The sequence below is a fragment of the Caloenas nicobarica genome, chromosome 7 (assembly GCF_036013445.1).
Source record: "Caloenas nicobarica isolate bCalNic1 chromosome 7, bCalNic1.hap1, whole genome shotgun sequence".
NCBI lineage: Eukaryota > Metazoa > Chordata > Aves > Columbiformes > Columbidae > Caloenas > Caloenas nicobarica.
The window spans coordinates 6,890,922-6,908,559 of record NC_088251.1 but is presented as its reverse complement, the minus strand read 5'-3'; positions in this window follow the sequence as shown (position 1 = coordinate 6,908,559).

Below are 17,638 nucleotides of genomic sequence, written 5' to 3'. Positions count from 1 at the left end.
TCATCACCCTTGTCTGTTGCAGCCATGAACTGTGCTGGTCTTGGTCCCGTTTGGACTGTTCAGGGCATTGACAGACGCTGGCAGTGGGATACGTTGGAAAGCTGAAAATATCAGGCCAGCTTTCAAAGGGTCAGCCTTCGAAACAGATGTTACCTGCCCCTCAGGGACATCTGGTCAAATTATTAAAACACTACAGCTTTCTGTCCTGTATTTTGTGTGGATTAACTCTCACTATGACCATTGAACAGTACGGCAGTTTAGGAACTGATTCAAAAGCAGATTAGATTCTGCTGTAAGAGTGGTGATACTACGGGTGGGGATAGGAAAGAGGGAATGAGCACAAACAGGTAGAGAAGTTTTAGCCAACTAGCTTTAAATTTCCACTGAAGGTCTGTGGCAGATTTTAGATATTAAGTCAAGCCAAGGAGCAAATAATGGTTAGACTAATTAATCTCATGGAGTAGATCTGCAAAAAAAGTGTAAGCGCTTAAAAGGTGCAGATGATCTGGGTTCTTAGAATAATTTTTTGCAGAAGGCAGAAGCATAACTGGGCTGCTGTAGGTGCATCAATACCAACCTGAAGGTAACTTGTTTGGATACCAGCAGTGGTAGCGCAATGGGGGTATGAAGTTCACTTCTTGTTAAGTGCCATAGAATTTATGCAGCTACTTGAGACATGATGCTGCAACCACATTTGTGGTTTGTGTTTTGTGGAACCTGCAGCCGTATAATTCACTGCAATGTAGACATCACCTGTCTCTAAGAGTCTTCACGTAGTAAAAGACAAATTTTAGCAATTCAAATACAGCAGTCCTAATTTTGTTGTAATGAACACGAAGTCCATATACTGGATTGGGGTCTTGGATACATTTCCTCTCTCTGGCAATAGAAGAGAAACACCCTTCTGCTGTATCACTAAATGAAATATCATCTGACTGTTTTTACACATGAAGAGCCAGAAAGCAGTTTTCTTAACCTCTCAGGGAGTTTTTCTTTGTGTTTTAAGTGTCATTTTTTAGAAGCGCAATAGTGAGCCTTACAGCTGGAAGTTCCATCCTGTGGCACTCGGACGTGGAGCCAGGGCAAGGCACTTGACCTCTCCTTGGTTGTGTTTGTGAAACAAATAACACTATTTTAAGTACTTTTCAAGGAAATTAGATAAAATTAATTTAGTATTTGTACTGCAATAAAGGTCTATGTAATTGGAAAGTTTTACAAGAATCTCGATCTTTTACATTTTGTTTTGATTTAACTTTGAAGGGCTATTTTTGATGCTCCATACTGTATATGAAATGTGCTATTGTGTCACTTATATAAATAACAGCTGAAATTTCAAGCTGCCTTAATGAACCTATTTAGTCTCCGTGTATGCCAATGCCCTCTACTGGTTTGAAACACGATTACTCAGTGAAGGGTATTGCTGCCTTCCTTTAGCGAGGAACCGTAATATTTAAAAGTTTTTCCTTTGAGAGTGGTAGAAATTTGGTTGTGCATCCAGGCTGCCCGCGAAGTGCGAGTGGCTGCACCATGGGCCAGCTGACACCTGGGTGACTCTTGTGTGACACATGTAATACCATACCAACTTTTTTGTTACGTGGTTTTTTTTTCACCAGATTTGCTGTCCTTGTTGTGAATGGCAGGCTCATAGGTAGCGTCTTGAGAGGGAAGATGACACTTACCTGAGACTCCTTCATTGCCAAGCACTGTGTAGATGTTCTGTCAATGCAACCACCTCTCCAAGGAGCTCCTCTGCTCTTCAGCCCCTTCCAGGGCCTACACCAGAAGGCGACGGGCAGTTGCGTTGACAGGCTCGGGTATAAATAACCCTGGAGGCACAGGAGCCGCAGAGGTAATGAAATGCCTTGAGGAAAAGTCTCAACTATCAAGGGATGGATCCACTCCCCCCTGCCACAGACCAGAAGTCACGTGGCTGAGGAATGTGTATCCAAAGATAATGCTACCTTCAGAGAACTCTACTTACAGGTAAGTAACTCTTCTTTAAAGGAGGTATCTTTGTGTGGCAGACTGTTTATGGGAGCAATTTGAATTGAACTTTAAATGAAAAAGGCATATCTCTGTAAGTGGTAATAATTTTAGTCATCTCGCTGTGGCTAGGGGTTGTGGAATTCATTAGCACAGATTAACATATAAAGTGGGTGAGATATCTAATAGCAAACGTAGAGGTTTAGGGACCTTAATTCATCACTGAATGAACAGCGTGTACAGTATTAGGGACTATGAAATTTTTAATTTACACAAAGTGTCCAAGAATATAGGGAATAAATTTAAACCCAAAACAGATAATGGAGCTGTGCCCTGCCTAGCTGGCAAGTTGAATTGTTTTTACACTGAGTGAAGAAAGCTAATTATCCCAAGCACAAGGAGACTGCTAAAAATAATAAGATTATAAAGAATAATTTGCTGATATAATTACAACAAAATTGGGTACACACAATCGTCAGATACATGTATTGCTTGACCTGGGCGAGAAAGTGAAATAAATCCTTCCTCTATAGCCTTCGTAAATTTGTTTTTATCATCTCCAAGTGGTGTTTGCACAGGCAGCACAATTTGCATGTGTAATGTGGCTGTACAAATTGACAACAAGTAAATTATTCAAGGAAATAGGCTGGTCGTGGTTCTGAACTATCTCGCAAAGCCTATTCATTTTGAAGAATCACTGAGACGTGAAGCTCATACATCAACCATTTTCTGACAATCCTCAGACTTATTGTCTCCTAAAATGTCATTATGGCTATTATTTATGAACCTAATTCATTTATTAATATATATTTAACTCTGACTTGTCATGCACCTTAGCAGGCATTCTGTGCACTGCATATTTTTGAATAGATGAAAGAGTTTTGCATGCTTTAATGATTACTGTAAGCTGCTATAGATTTATAGAATGCAGCTTTATTATCTACTTGCATTAATACCTTTTTGTAACTTTTTTTTCCTTAAGGCCATCAAATATAAATGGCAAATGACATATCCAAAAGATTGTATAAAAAGAGATTTTCTCAGAGTTTGTTGAATTTTAGAACAAAATGAGGTAGCTAACTGTTAAGGCCTAATTCATTTTTAAGAGTATATAACAATTGTGTTGGGATTTTTTTGTGTATTTTGCTAAAAATATGGGATGAAATTTATAAATTTGGGTGTTTATTATACCTTTCTCTTTGAGAACAAGTAGCTGTCTTTCCATTATACCAACAGGGGGAGTACAGTATGGAGGGGCAAAAATGTAGCAGATGGAAAACAGATCTATCCTGCTATAGTATACATAGAATATAGATAATTTCCCTCATATAGAACAGTCCGTAGGAAATGAACAGCACTGAGAGTATGGATAATGAGGCTGCCTGTGGTTCATGGATTTTTTTCATCTTGACTCACTTATCTTTGGGGCATATCAAAAGACATAGGGATCATAGTAACCCTTCTCTGACATTTGCAGAGTGTCAGGAAATTAAAAATTGCAATCTACTATGAGAAACATACTCCAGGTAGTTCTAAATTGTATTACATACACAGAATTCAGGTTAAACTTGTAATTACAATAACAAATTGGCTCACTGAAATGCATAATTATTATGACTGTACGGTCAATTTGACTGTTTGCAAGGGTCCATTATCACAATTTGAGGCTACTGGCCAGTGGTCAAAGAATTGTTTTGGAAGTTATGAGATCCTACTTGAGATGTTGATCCCACCCACAGATTTTCAATAGGTCATGTGGTCTTGCTCCCTCAGTGTTCCCATCAGTAGAATGGCGATTGAAAGATTGATTTGTTTCCTGGTGGCAGAAAGGAATAACCCATTGGGATAAAGGAACTCTCTGAGCAGGGTTGTTCCTTAGTATTAAAATTAGGAATGGTCTTATTTTTCACCTGCTCCCAGGACATGCTAGGTAATAAAAGCCATGTGATGATGTTATACCATGGAATAAGGTCTATGAATAAGGAGGTATTCATACTGTATCTTTACCCTGAAATCTTACAGAGTTGTGTTCTTCATGGTCAAAGCTATTTCACCCTAAGCAGGAGAACACAAGAAAATCTTTAATGTTCAGAAGTCTTCGCAAAACAAAGAATTACCAAGTCCTTAGGTAGCATGAAGGTCTTTTGAAGCTAATGTTATAATGGTAAAAGTCATATTGGAAAACTCACTAATTACTTTGAATTCTTCAGCTTTTTTAGAATGTTAATAGGAACACAGATATATAGGAGCAAACTCAAGTGACAGAAGTAAAGACACTGAGAAACCAACTCAATCCAGACAAAAGCAAAGAAACTAGACTGAGTATGTGTGGTGAATAATAAGGCTTTTCTGTGTCTGAAAGTCAGTAAGAATAACATTCTGGGCTTTGGAAACAGAAGCTTATGTTTTCAAAAGTGTGCTGTCACTTTTGGTACTTGCAATTTCAGATGCTTGCCTTGAGACATTGTAGAAGGTAAACCCAGACTTCTAGAATATATATATTTTTTTAACTGAATCTGGTAAGGTGATGTAAATTTGCCCCATGGGAACTCAGAATGTTTTAAAACTGACAAAATACGTTCTTGAATTTGTGCAGCTTACATTTAAATATCTTTTGTCACTTGAAAAACTTCACAGTATAAGTATTGGTTGGTCTTCTGTATTTTTGAAGAAAAATGGTGTTTGCAGTCAGACTATCAGTCATTCAGTAATTAAGACCTTAATAATTTTTGAACTTGCCAGCCGGTCTCAACTAAGAGAAGTATTATAGGTACAGAAACTCCCTGCAGGTTTGTTGACTGTAGCCAGTTAAAGATAAACTGAAATTAATGCTACCCCTGAATCAGTGTGGAAGACTGATTTCTAGCATATTTCATGTGAGTTTATAATTAATGAGAGTATTTAGGTAATCTCAAAATGACATGTTAAAGAAGAAGATTCATTTAGCTTTACCTTGATATATCGGAACATGTTAGAGACTTCCCAGATACAGTTTTTGCAAATGAAAAAGAATTTGAAGAAGAGATTGACCGAATTGTTTAAAAAAAACTTTTGTTTTCCTCATCAAAAGAGATTACAGACTTCTGCGAAGATCCTCTACGGCACATCAAACCCTAGTTTAAGCCATCACTATGTACAGTAGCGGAGCTACTTTGTTTTTTTCCAGAGATCAAAATTGCACCTGCTACATAAGATATTCATTCATCTTTATTCAGTAACTGGTAAAATTCAGAGTGTAGAGAGGGTGCAAATCTGCTTGATAGTTCTGGACAAAAATTTTCAGCTGTGATTTTCTGAGTGGCTCAGCTGTAGAGCCGCAGAATGATGTGCGAAGAAAGTGCCCCATCAGACTGCCTGTGCAGTTCTTGCCGCTGCTCCTGATGACATTAATCCATATTCCACTTCTAAGTTGGCTGTTTCTCAGGGAAACGCTGCTGCTTCAACATCTTGTACTGCTGATCCTGCTTTACATTTTTGGAACAACGCAGGAATTCTCATATCCTCCTTTATAACCAGGGAAAGTAAACACAATTTATTGTTTCATAAAACAAAATTTGTGAACCATGAAATCATTATGTATTCTAGCTGTAATGCCTTGTGCTGTGTTAAAGCACGTTAGTACATCCTGTGATAGTCCTTTTTGGGCTACCACAGTATCAGGCCATCTGGGCAGCCTGAGTGACCAGCCCAAGATCCGTCCAGTGTGTGGGGTGGCTGCAATAATCAACTCATTTAAGTGTCGGCGGTATGTCAGGAATATGCCAGGTGATACCCAGAGGACAGCCTGGAGCTGGCTGCCTGATAATCCCTTGGAAGCTAAAATCAGAAAGGACGTCATGTGAGCAGATTCTAGATGCTGCAGTTGCTGCAACCAGCCTACCTACCTCCACCCCAGAATTTCTTTCCTTTCAACTATACCAAATGCGTATTTTGGAGAAGAAGGTTTGAACTCTTTTATTAAAACAAAACAAAACAAAAATCAGCCTTATTCACTGTGTAGCACCCTTCTTTCTGATGCACTCACCCAATCAAGCATTATCACCCATTACACAGCTCAAGGATGCTAACCATCAAGATACCACGAAAATGCAATGATAACAGCTGGGTTGTAAACCCCGATGCTTAATCCCGATCTGATTCCACGTTAAATTATTATATTTGCCCCCTAGACAGATAACTGATTCTTTGCTTTTGCTTTAAACATTTACACAGTATTGCCAAGTGCTGACGTTTTCAGAACTAACGCTTGTGTGTCAGCGGTGGAAGTTGACGTGCCATGTTGTTAATATATTTGCAAAGCACGTTGGGATTCTTTGGGATAGGACAGTCTGTGCAGAAGGTAAGGAAGTTGGTATGTGCATTTGGGGGGATGAAAGAGTCTACTGAACACATATTTTAAGTGGGTGCTATTTAATTGTTTTAAAATACCTTAAATGGCCTTCAATTAGAAATAAACACTTCAGGAGGAAATACTTGTTTAAATAAAAGAGGAATTAATGGTTGCAAATCAACAAGCATTTTGGAAAATGTTTCTTCTTAATTCTATATAGAGAGTGTCAGGGAGATCATCATGATTTAGCATATTTAAGCCATGATTTTGTCGTATCTCATTATTCTTCAACAGTAATTTTCCGAAAGCTTTGGGTTTGGAATGTGGTTAAAAAATTAGATGTGATACTTATAAAATACAGAATCCTATTCTTTTCTCATTAAATGTTGTCTTGCCTATTTGCAGGTTACATAGAGCTGCTTTCCAAGAGAAGGATATAGTTTAAGAGCTGGAGAAACATCATCTATATCATCCCTTATCTCTTAACAGCCCATCATTTATATTGTAAGTACTCAATATATTTTCTTCATCGTTTTTTAATTCAGAACAGCACAGCTTTGGTCTGTTTATATTTTTTTGCTAAGGAAATGAACGTTTTGATAAGGGCCCAGTTAAATCAGTGCTGAGTACTCTAAGTTCTAAATGTAGTGTTCTCAGTCTAAATTCTTAGTATATCTAGTTACATATATTTTAAAGTCTCAGAAAGCCCCAATTACATATTTTCTATGTATTGAACTGTGTGTACACAGCAGAAGTCCATCTGATGTGGATTTCTGGATGGGATTTTTTAAGATTTGTACCTTCCTTGCTGCCTCGTGTTGTATTATGGGTAGATATCAGTGAGATTGGTTCCTCTAGCCTGTCTATTTTGGTGTATGAATCAAAAACTATCTGTTTTATATCCAGCCCTTGATGAAACTCAGAAATACTAAAACTGGCTGGCCTGTCCATTTAGAGTCCCAAACTGAATCTAGTGTTATTTGTCAAGAATCCCAAAGAATGGATGTCTCTTTTGAGTTGCAGGCAGCGCTTGGCAAATTCAGAATTGTTTCCTAAAGGTGCTATGGATTTGTGCATTAACTGGCTGCCGCATTTTGCAGATGGTTGGATCAGCAACAAGATCTATGCAGCTGTGCATAGTTGGCAGACAGGTGCGTAGCTTTTGCATTTGTGAGTTAATCATCAGCAAGAAATAGATTTTAGCAGCAGTGGGAAAGGGAGGACATGAGTATGAGGTTAACCTTGCTGTTCACAGATCTTTTTCTGCATGTCCAGTATCGAATTCTGTCTTGTATTGGAAAGCTCGTTTGCCTCTCCTACCGTCCTTTCATGCGCTCAAATTTCCAACTTCTTGATAGTAATGAATTCTTATAACCTTAAGTGTTTATGAGAATGTAAACAGTGTGTCTTGGAAGTAACTGAAACATGCAGTAAATGTGTGATGAAGTGGAAGGGGTGAGATGAAAGTGGTGCTGAGACAGTGAACTCCTATATAACTTATTTACTTTATGCTGGGTAGTGGCAGGTTTCTCTTTAGGTGTGAAACAATCTGACTTTCTCCAAAACTCAAATGAGGTTGTACAAAGAAATAACTTTTTTTTCCCATTATCTTTAAATTCTTTATGGTTCTCCAGTTTGAGACTCTGATGAGCAAAGCAAGTCAAAAGAACAAATTGCCAGGGCCTGGATTTTTCCGCTTTCTTGTATAGCAGCATGGTATGAGACACAGAAGTAAGATCTAGGGATACAGCAGCCTTCTCAGTAAGACTGCGCTTAAAATTATTTGTTTCTCTGAGATGCTCTACAAGACATAACGTCTCCCTTTAAGGTAGTGTCATAGTGCATATGGCTTTTGGCTGTGTTTTAAAAGGCAAAATTCAAAAGCAAAATTAATTATTGAAAAAGTTTTGAATGCCTGTGGATTAATTACAAAGTTTTCCTGCAAGGTCCAGTTCCCAAGAATGGCATGTCTAATAAATATCACATTTCATAACGCTTGCAGACTATTAACAGATATTTAGCCCATGATGGGCTAAAAAAGTTGATCAGTTTCAGGAACTCCTCTTAAAACTGAAAAATGTTTTGCCTTTACAGCAGTCATATTCATACAGGTGCTTAGATGTCTGAGCACTCAATAGGGATTTGGTATTTAAAATGGGAAAAATATAGACAAAAAGGAATGGTAGAGGAAAAACCAATTACCTATGTAAAAGCCCATGCATTGGAAGAGAAAGAATTAACCACAGCAGTAACTTTTTGAAGCTGTATTATAGTACATGTTATCTTCCTGAAAGTTACAAATATACTTGAGATTGAAATTTTAAAACACGTGCTAGGACCAAGACGAATTAGGGAGAAATGATATATTTAACAGTCATCTTTACTGAATAATCCACTCCCCTTTACCATATATAATACGTGGTTTCCACTAATTTACACAGGAAGTGTTTGGAGACGGTTGCTAAACTCAGTTGCGCCCCATACGTTATTATTGCAGGACTGTACTAGTTGGTGTACTAATCTCAATAATATGTATGTATATATTTTCTTAAACTTCCAGAGTCATGTTTCTAAGCATTTGAAGCATAGATCCCATAGGATTATCTAAATCTGACATTTATCTGGGTAAAAGCTAACACATAAAATGTCATGGCTAATCACATGTTTTTTATACTTTTGCTTGGAAAAGAAAGAGCACTGGAAGTGACACACTAACAAATAATACATAATCTGTACACGTGAAGTAATCTTTGCTGCTTTGTTACTTCCTAAATATACGACATGTGCCGCTCGCAAGTACAGCTTATTATCTTTGTAGTTGAGAATCGTGATATTTATTGTAAGTAGCACAATAAATAAATCATCACTGAAAATTTGACTTGAGAGAAATTACCTGTTTAAGATTCCAAGGCATGCTGTTATTTTTTCAGTCATGTGGCTTTAAAGTAGAAATCTGTAGCAAAACTCTCTCCTTAGTCACACACAATATGGAAAGTTAGCAGTTATTCTGCTATTCTAAATAAACTAAAATGATATTTTTCTTTTAATTTCTTTTACTGTGTTTTTGAAAATATTATAATAATGAGATTACATAAGAGATCAAAACACCAGAAGTCTTACTTTACACACCTTCATAAAATTTGAGGTCTGGAAGGAATTTCAGGAGTTCATCAAGTCCATCTTCCCTGACCCAAAAGAAGCTTTGCCTGTGTCACCTTCACCTTACTCTATCTCACTGTTCTTAATAGTCAAATGCTGTCCCTAAATACTTAATTAAAATCATTTGAACTGACTGTTGCACCTGTTCTCCCCTCTGCCCCAATTTGAACCATAAAGCATTCTCTAACTTTCCTGTTCCCAACAGAAAATCCAAACACAAGTATGTTTGCTTCTTTTACTTATTATAAAAGTCAGATTCTGACACGAAAAGACACATGCAAATTTTGACTGGAAAAAAATTAAAACTATAATCAGAGATGATAAATATCAAGGTCTTTTTCTACCCCTATTTCTGTGCAAGATACCAGACTAGAAAAGTAAAATGCAACACTGTGTCAGACACAATTCAGTAGGTATTCAGTCAGATATTAAAATGTTGCAAGATTATTTAGCTTCCTAATTGACTGTTAAAATAACCCTTACCTTGCTTGTGCCTAGAGAAGCCCAACTAAATGTACTATTAGTGTATAGCTATCATAAAAATAAATTAGCCAGTCTGCATTTTCAGGTTAATCTTCAATTTCATAATTGAATCAGTAATTACCGTAAGTTAATATAATTAGGTGCTAACACTTAACTGAGAATTATTTATTCAGGAATCTTCACTATTGTAACATTTTTTATAGCTCCAAATCGTTCTGAGTAATATGCTGCATCAAATAAGCTTAACCAGAAATTGAATGGACATTACTTGGCATCTTGCAGTTTAGGATTTTTAAGCTACTTGTTATCACTAATGTTCTTGCTGAAACAAGAGAAGAAACAGGTTTTTTTGCAGTCTTTCTAATTCTGCTCGTAGCTGAAGTGCCACCTGAGCATTTTCAAAGCGCTCAGCCAAATTAAATTGGAAAGACTCCGACAGTCCCCAGTGGTTGTTGATGAAGGTCCCAAGTGGAGACTTTACCTCTAAGTCTCTCTCAGAATAAGTGACTAAAAGAAGGGAACATCAATCCATCATCAGAATCTGGTGGTTGCATGTGTGCTTGTACCTTTAGCCTCATACACAAAGACGAATTATAATGTGTTTCAGAAAAAAACCAAAACTTTATATCATAGTACATAGATGCTATGGCTAATATACCTGAAAATACAGTGATACATTTCAAGACTGTCTCAAAGATCAGTGAGGTTTTCATCTCTCTTATTTGGATTAAATTAATCCCTGACAGTAATTTACTGAAAATACACAATTTAGTCTCTGTGGCTTTGTCTTTGTTGCCTGTCCCTGACTACAGGCTCACTTTTTCTGTACCATGTGGTTTGAACAGGTTGCGTTTCTTCTACGCACTTGAATTTGCTTGAGTTTGCATCGTGCTTCTCTTTGCCAGCAGCGCTGGTCGGCTCACTCTGGTGTTAACCAAAGCGTAAAGCAACTTGTAGCCTGTGAGGTCAGTGAGGGGAGTTTACATGTGAGTGTCAGCACGAGCCTAGAGCTAACATGACAATATATGAAGACAGTATGTCTAACTCCTTTGTCTAATACTCAATGTGCGAAAGTAAAGGAAATATGGAATAATCACCTTTTGACCTCAGTCCTACTATAAATCAGGTCAATTTGGTAGAAGGAAGTATGATGGAACTTGGAAGGCAACTTGTGTGTTACATCCAAATTTTGCATTGCTGATTCAATGTATTCCAGACCGAGATGTGTCTTGGTGCTCAGCTCACAGTGGTTTCACTTGCTGGTTCAGCAGGGAAAATATGCATTTTTCAAAGTGGTGTGAGAGTGTTAAGCTGTCTGAGTCCCAGGAAAGTCAATATTATTTGTCTGTTTCCTGCTTTATAAAGTAACAATGAAGTGCAATAGGTTAAACAGAACTTCAGAATTACTTTGATAAATTTGTCAGAGGAAAGAAATATTAAAATCTGTGTACTGTCTGTTTGCCTTTTTTTCTTGAAATATAAATTAATTATGACTATATAAAGACCTTTTACCATAGCTAATTAATCAGAATCTCCTCATAAACTATGTGTCGACAGCACTGTGTGTGTAATTATCTTTTTCACTTCAGAATTGTGCAGTTGAATAATGAAGAAAACATTACCTGATGAATTCTTTTATTTTATGATGATATCTCTAGAGGCAGAAGAGACAGAGCAGCTTAAATGCCATCTTAAATTACATCTTGGCCTTGGCAAGCTTTCAGCTGGTTTTGATTTGCATGGAAACCATTTTTGTAAGATTCGTATTCTCTGAAAAACAGAACTTAAAGCCATAGCTAGAATAAATTATCTATAGCTATTTAGGGCTCTATTAAATCTAGATGTAAGGCACCCTTTTCACATGCCGAATGCAATGGAACAGCTTTTAATACCTTGTCAGCCTGTTCTGTGAAAAGTCGATTGGGCAGGGAAGGCTTGATTTGGCTGGTTTTATTAAAATATCGTTCCCCTCCTTACGCCATCATGAACCACTCAGCCTAATTTAAACCAGGCAACTTCACCAATCTGTCTTGCATGTCTATGGAAACAGCTTTTATTTTTTAAAGTGATGACATCTACCCGTAACTGTTGGCATGCGAGCTCAAGACACAGTTATTCAGACACTGCTGATAGGGCATTGTTCTTTATATGCTACACCAATACAGGGAGCACGTTCATGGATTAGGTGCATCCATGCCTCCCTCTTTTGATCCTTGCTGCAGCTTGTTAAGACTTTTGCCTAGAACAGAGGGGTAGGGCCAAACTGGATAGCATTAGACTGGGCATCTCATTAGTCAAACTTTTAAGTTCGTTATGCTTCTATGGTTTAGAATATAATTTAGAATTTGTCCACCTGCAGTGCCACTATGGAATATAAGCATCATCACACCACACAGGGCTTCATAAGAATGCCTGTTAGTACAGTAAAATTATGATCTGATCTAGTCTTATGAATTATTTAGATCAGAGCTTGATTTGGTCTAATGCCTGAATTCAGTGCTCGTTTACTGTGGTGCAGACTAGCTAAAACCAAGGGAGCTTCTTTGGGTGTGTACTGATGAGAAAAAGGAAGATGGTTATAAATATCTTAAAAGCAAATACTCATAATAATTGAATGAAAGACTTCAAAAAACTTAAAAAGAGAGTTTCTCTTTGTTTTGCCTGCTCTGCTTCCTGGAAATATTGATCTAGATCATGTTGTCAAATGTGCTTTAAAAAACAGGAGTGTCTTGTCTAAGCATTGGGCTTCCATCTGCTGAGTCTCTTCTCTGCAGATCCTTGCAAAGTTAATAGGAAAAGTTGAAATAATACAGTATTTTTTTCCTGCAGTGCATAGGTGGAGAATAACCCTGAGACAAGACTAATTCTAGCTCTGAAATTACTGACACTCACTGATACGTACATATGTGAAAAGACTATAGAAACCTAATAGACAGAATCATATAACTTTTACACATCCTAATAAGCAATCTGAAAATGTATACCTTAAGTTCAGATTTAGAGCATGTTAGAGAGTCAGCTAGTCTGACCTCCATGGTTAATGAATTCCATGAGGGGCGAGCAAACACTAAAAATGCCCTGTAGCTCAATGTCTTCAGCCAAAAAGAACTAATCCAATTGACTGAGACCAAAGAAAACGACTGGGGATGTATGGTTCCAGAATGTCTCTGAGGTATTCAAACCGAAGTCAATTTAAGGACTTGTAAGTTAATAACTAGGACTTTACACATAATCCTGTACTTTACAGGTAGCCAGAGAAGGTTTTTTACAACCAGGGTAATGTGATTTTCATGCATGGTGTCAGTCAAAATTTCAGCAGCCAAGTTCCAGGCTAACTGAAGTTTCTTCATCAGTGCAATAGTGAGACCTACAAAATGCTGAAGGGAATTGCATTGGCAAGTTCTAGAGTGGACACAGGCATGCAAACATGTATTAGCAAGAGCCGATACGATGGTTTTTACTCTGTTTTCAAACAGGAGGAAATAAACCACCCTGTAACTAACCAAATATGAATACTAGAATATATGACAGCCTCAGTTATTACCTGAAATTGTATCATAAAGTTTCACCAATCAAATATGGTAAACCAGTGTATTTTGGAACTTGAAACTCTAAAAGTTGGGAGTCTGTATTAGAACAAACTGGTCACTTTTTAAAGTATGTATGTGTTAGTTGTAGCAGACACATATTGATGGAGAGGGTGGGAAATGGTTTTCTGACAGAAAAATGTCTGTGACAAAGGGTTGTTTTTTTCCTTTTCATGTTCAAAAACGTTAAACCGGTATTTCCAGACCCCGGATTCCTGCTTTAGAATTGACTGAGTGAAGGATACCGTTTTCGTCTTCAGTGGTTGTTGTAATGATGAGCTGTTTGTACCTTAACAGGTGATAAACAGATACACAGACATTTAAGCATTAGAGGCACCTGAGTTCGTCTTTACACTTGCCTTGGCAGATGAAACTTCCTTTTCAATAGCTATCCTCAGATATATGGCTGAAAGTTAAGATAGGAGAATCAATCATTAGGGATGAAAGCGCTGGGTATTTATAGGAGAAAGGGTTATTAAAAGAAGATCAGCAATGGTTTTACCAAGAATTAATCCTGTCAGACAGAATACGACCGAGTTCTTTGAAGGAATGACAAAAGAAATAAATGATGGGAACGTGGTGGACATAATTTATGTAGACTTCAGTCAGGGGTGTAGCCAGCGATTTGAAGTTTGGACACATCCTGGCTGATCCCTTGCCCCCTGCCTTCAGTATCCCCATAATCTCACACAGCAGACAGACCATTGCGTATGATCACTAATGCAGCAGGCACACAAAGATGTAGATTTGTATCAGAGCTGTGCTTTCAGAGCCCAGAAAAAAGAAAAAAAAAACCACACACAACAAAACAACGCTGGCCCCAGGAAAAAACAGATTGTATTTTGTGCGTGCAGCTTAAACTGACAGTTTTAGAAACCTCTTTGGTGAGACAAAATCAGAAATACAGGTGTCAGCATTATAAAGGCAGAATGGCCTTGGTCAATTAGAAATGTATTTCTGCTAGACATTTAGCACTGTTTCTTCTGACGTCTTTCCTCTGTTATTTGCAGCCTGAAAAACAAATCTTAATTTGGGGACTTTTATCATGTTTACTGAGTATTTAAGGGCTTAGGAACTTTCCCACTCTAGTTCCTGTTTCCAGCACCAAGTCCATAGTATGGTTCTGTTTCCAAAGGTCTCCTCCACTATGATTACACCATCTTGTGTCAAATGCAGATGTTTTCACTATGTTTTGCAAGCATTGCTAATCCAATGAGTCAGAAAATCTTCTTTCAGCTTTTGTTCTGCCTCCTCTGAAAAACTGAGTGGTAATTAAACAGGATTTCAGCCACCATCCCTATACTATTTCCTAAAGCAAGGCTGGTTTTCGTATCACATCCATAGATGATAGCCTATACAGTGGTTACTTACTTGTGACCTTGTCTGATTGCACCTGTAAAGGATCTACTCTTCTTCAACTTATCTCATATAATCTATGATATATTACTGGCTGTTATTACTTTCAATAATGTCATGGTCCTAACTCATATAATTTCCATTCTCCTGCATGTAATTAACTGACATAATTCTTCCATATTTACCTACATCTTAAAATTATACTTTGCCTTACATTTTTTCCCAATTCCTCTGCCTATCTTAGCCTTGTAATTACTATTTCTTCATAATAATAATGTTGCAGCTAAGCTTGAATTAAATCTATGGCTTTGAAGAGCCTCACATGAACAATTTGAGTTCAGTTTCAGATCTGAACTTTACAGATTAACTACATTGGGAGACTGAGTCCTGAAACTTTATATCTGCATTTCTATTTTACAGGTCATCTTAATTTCTGAATGATACATGTATTAGACACATATTGTTTCTTTGCAGAATTATCTGCAACTGAAGCAAAGGAGAGTAGATTTGTTTGAAGCAAGATATAGATTTTTAAAATCTGAGCTACGTACTTTTCTTATGTCTTTACCACTCATGCTACTAGGATTCTGCCACGTGAAATATGATTGAATGTACGTACAGAATACACTGGGTTGTTTTGGTAATATATAGTGTGCAAAAGATCTGGTAATTCTGCCCTGAGGTGCCCAAACACATGTGCTTTTGACCACAAAGGAGCTGTATTCTTGTGGTTTTTTGGAACATAATTTGAACGTAACAGCAGAAGTACTATACTTGCAAGACCTTGGTCTGTCCTCATAACACTTGCTTTGCTTTTATCTTTTGTCTAGAACTTCAAGTTTTGCAAAAATTTGGGGTTTTTTTCCCACAGCATTTTTAGATATGAAAGATTGGAACGTCATAAAAATCATTGCTTTTTCTTTTTCTAGCATCATATCTGTTTGTCTCTTCCTGTTTCTACTAATGCTCACCACTAGACAGCCAGGGAGATTTGTTCAAGTAAGCATGTAATCACGTCCTCTAAGAAGTGGTGAACCAGATTACCGCAAGGCGTGCAAATGTTTGACAGATTATCACTAGCTGGATGCTTGCTTACAAGAGTCAGACCAATCTCTTCTCTTTTCTGTGCTATGTAGGTTCAAATACCAGCTGAATTGTTCTTTATGTCTTATTATGTAGGCTTCCCTGAACAGCAATGTAATGATATATGGTGGTCTCTCCACCTGAGTTCAAGCATCGACATGTACTGAATGTTTGCGTTGAATAGCAGCAGCTGGGATTTTGTTGCATGTTCATCTTTCTACCAGTGCTATCCTTCGGGGTGTCATTATCGAAGTGGAGCATACTTCTCAACCTCAAACTGTGAGTCTCGTGGAAAAAAAAAATCAAGCAGCAAGATATGTGAAATTCTCATTGAATTAATGGGCCTCTTTGATTTTTTACCCAGGAGAATAGAAAAATCAAAAAAATTTTAAGCCAAAAAAATCTGGTGTCTCCTGGGTAAAATGTGAGAGTTGAGAAGTATGACATAAGCATTAGTAGCCTTTGTGCCTCTTGATAGCTCCGCTGAGTCTCCCAAGACTCGAAAAGTTGATTTGTCAGCTTAACATTAGCTCCAGCCTCAGCTGCAGCAGTAGCTGTTGTTTCACCTTTATCAGCAGAAATGGTGCAGCTACTGGAGGGACTGATGTGGTAAATCTTTTTGTGACACCATTTTGTTTTTGCTACTATCTCTAATTGGCTTGCTCGTGCACTCTGCATCCCAAGCTAGATAGGCTGAAAGCTTCATCACACTTTAATTAGAAAAGAGCTATTTTAAAGTTACAGAGTTGACTAATTTTATTCATCAAGTCTCTAAGGGTCACATTTTCAAACTGGACCACTTAAAAATGTCATTGGTGATTTTTTGCACAGGCTGAATTCACAAGACTGCATTATAAGCATCGTAATTTGACACATTCACAAAAATGAATGTAAGGCTGCAGCTACAAGCAAAACACTGTGGGGTTTGTGTGTAAAAAGTGAACAGAGGCTGGTTAATATTTACTCCTGTCTTTTGTTGTGCTTACTGCACAGCTTCCTTCTATTTGATCAAGCCTGGATGCCCAGTATTGAGTGGTTAGATATAAAGTCACACTTTGGCATGACTCCCTCTTGCTTCTTTTTTATTTCCCAATCACAAAATGGCAAAATAAGGCCAGGCAGGTATCTTAGCACACTGTAGAATTCAGGCTGGCCACATGAGGATCACAGAGTTCCAGAGCATAGGGCTGTATCAAATGACAAGCAGGAAAGCTGATGGTACTGAACTTTGTGGACATCCACGTCCTCATCTGTGAGCCAGTGTGTGGGAGGGAGAGAGAGAGAAAGATCTGGGAGCTCACCTGAGATAACTGCACACTCTGCTCAGGGTCATCTTGCAATGTCCCTGCAAGTGTCTTGTGGGACTCCAGGACAGTCACCATTATCTCTCAGCTGCAAATCGCTTCCTGGCTTCACCGTTGTCAAACATTTCTTCCTACAGCAGGAGCCTGTGGCTCACTGGCTTTCTCAAGCACGTCATATTATAGCTACAGACCTTCCCCAGAACAGCCTCTGTGTGAGAAATGATTTTCAGTTCAGTCAAACATATTGGGGTTTTTATTGTTCTGGGTCCTGATTTAGGGGTGTCTGATGCAGATTGTTCACTCTGTATTTAGCTTATTTTTTTCTGCCAAATAAAATCAATTTCCTTTATATT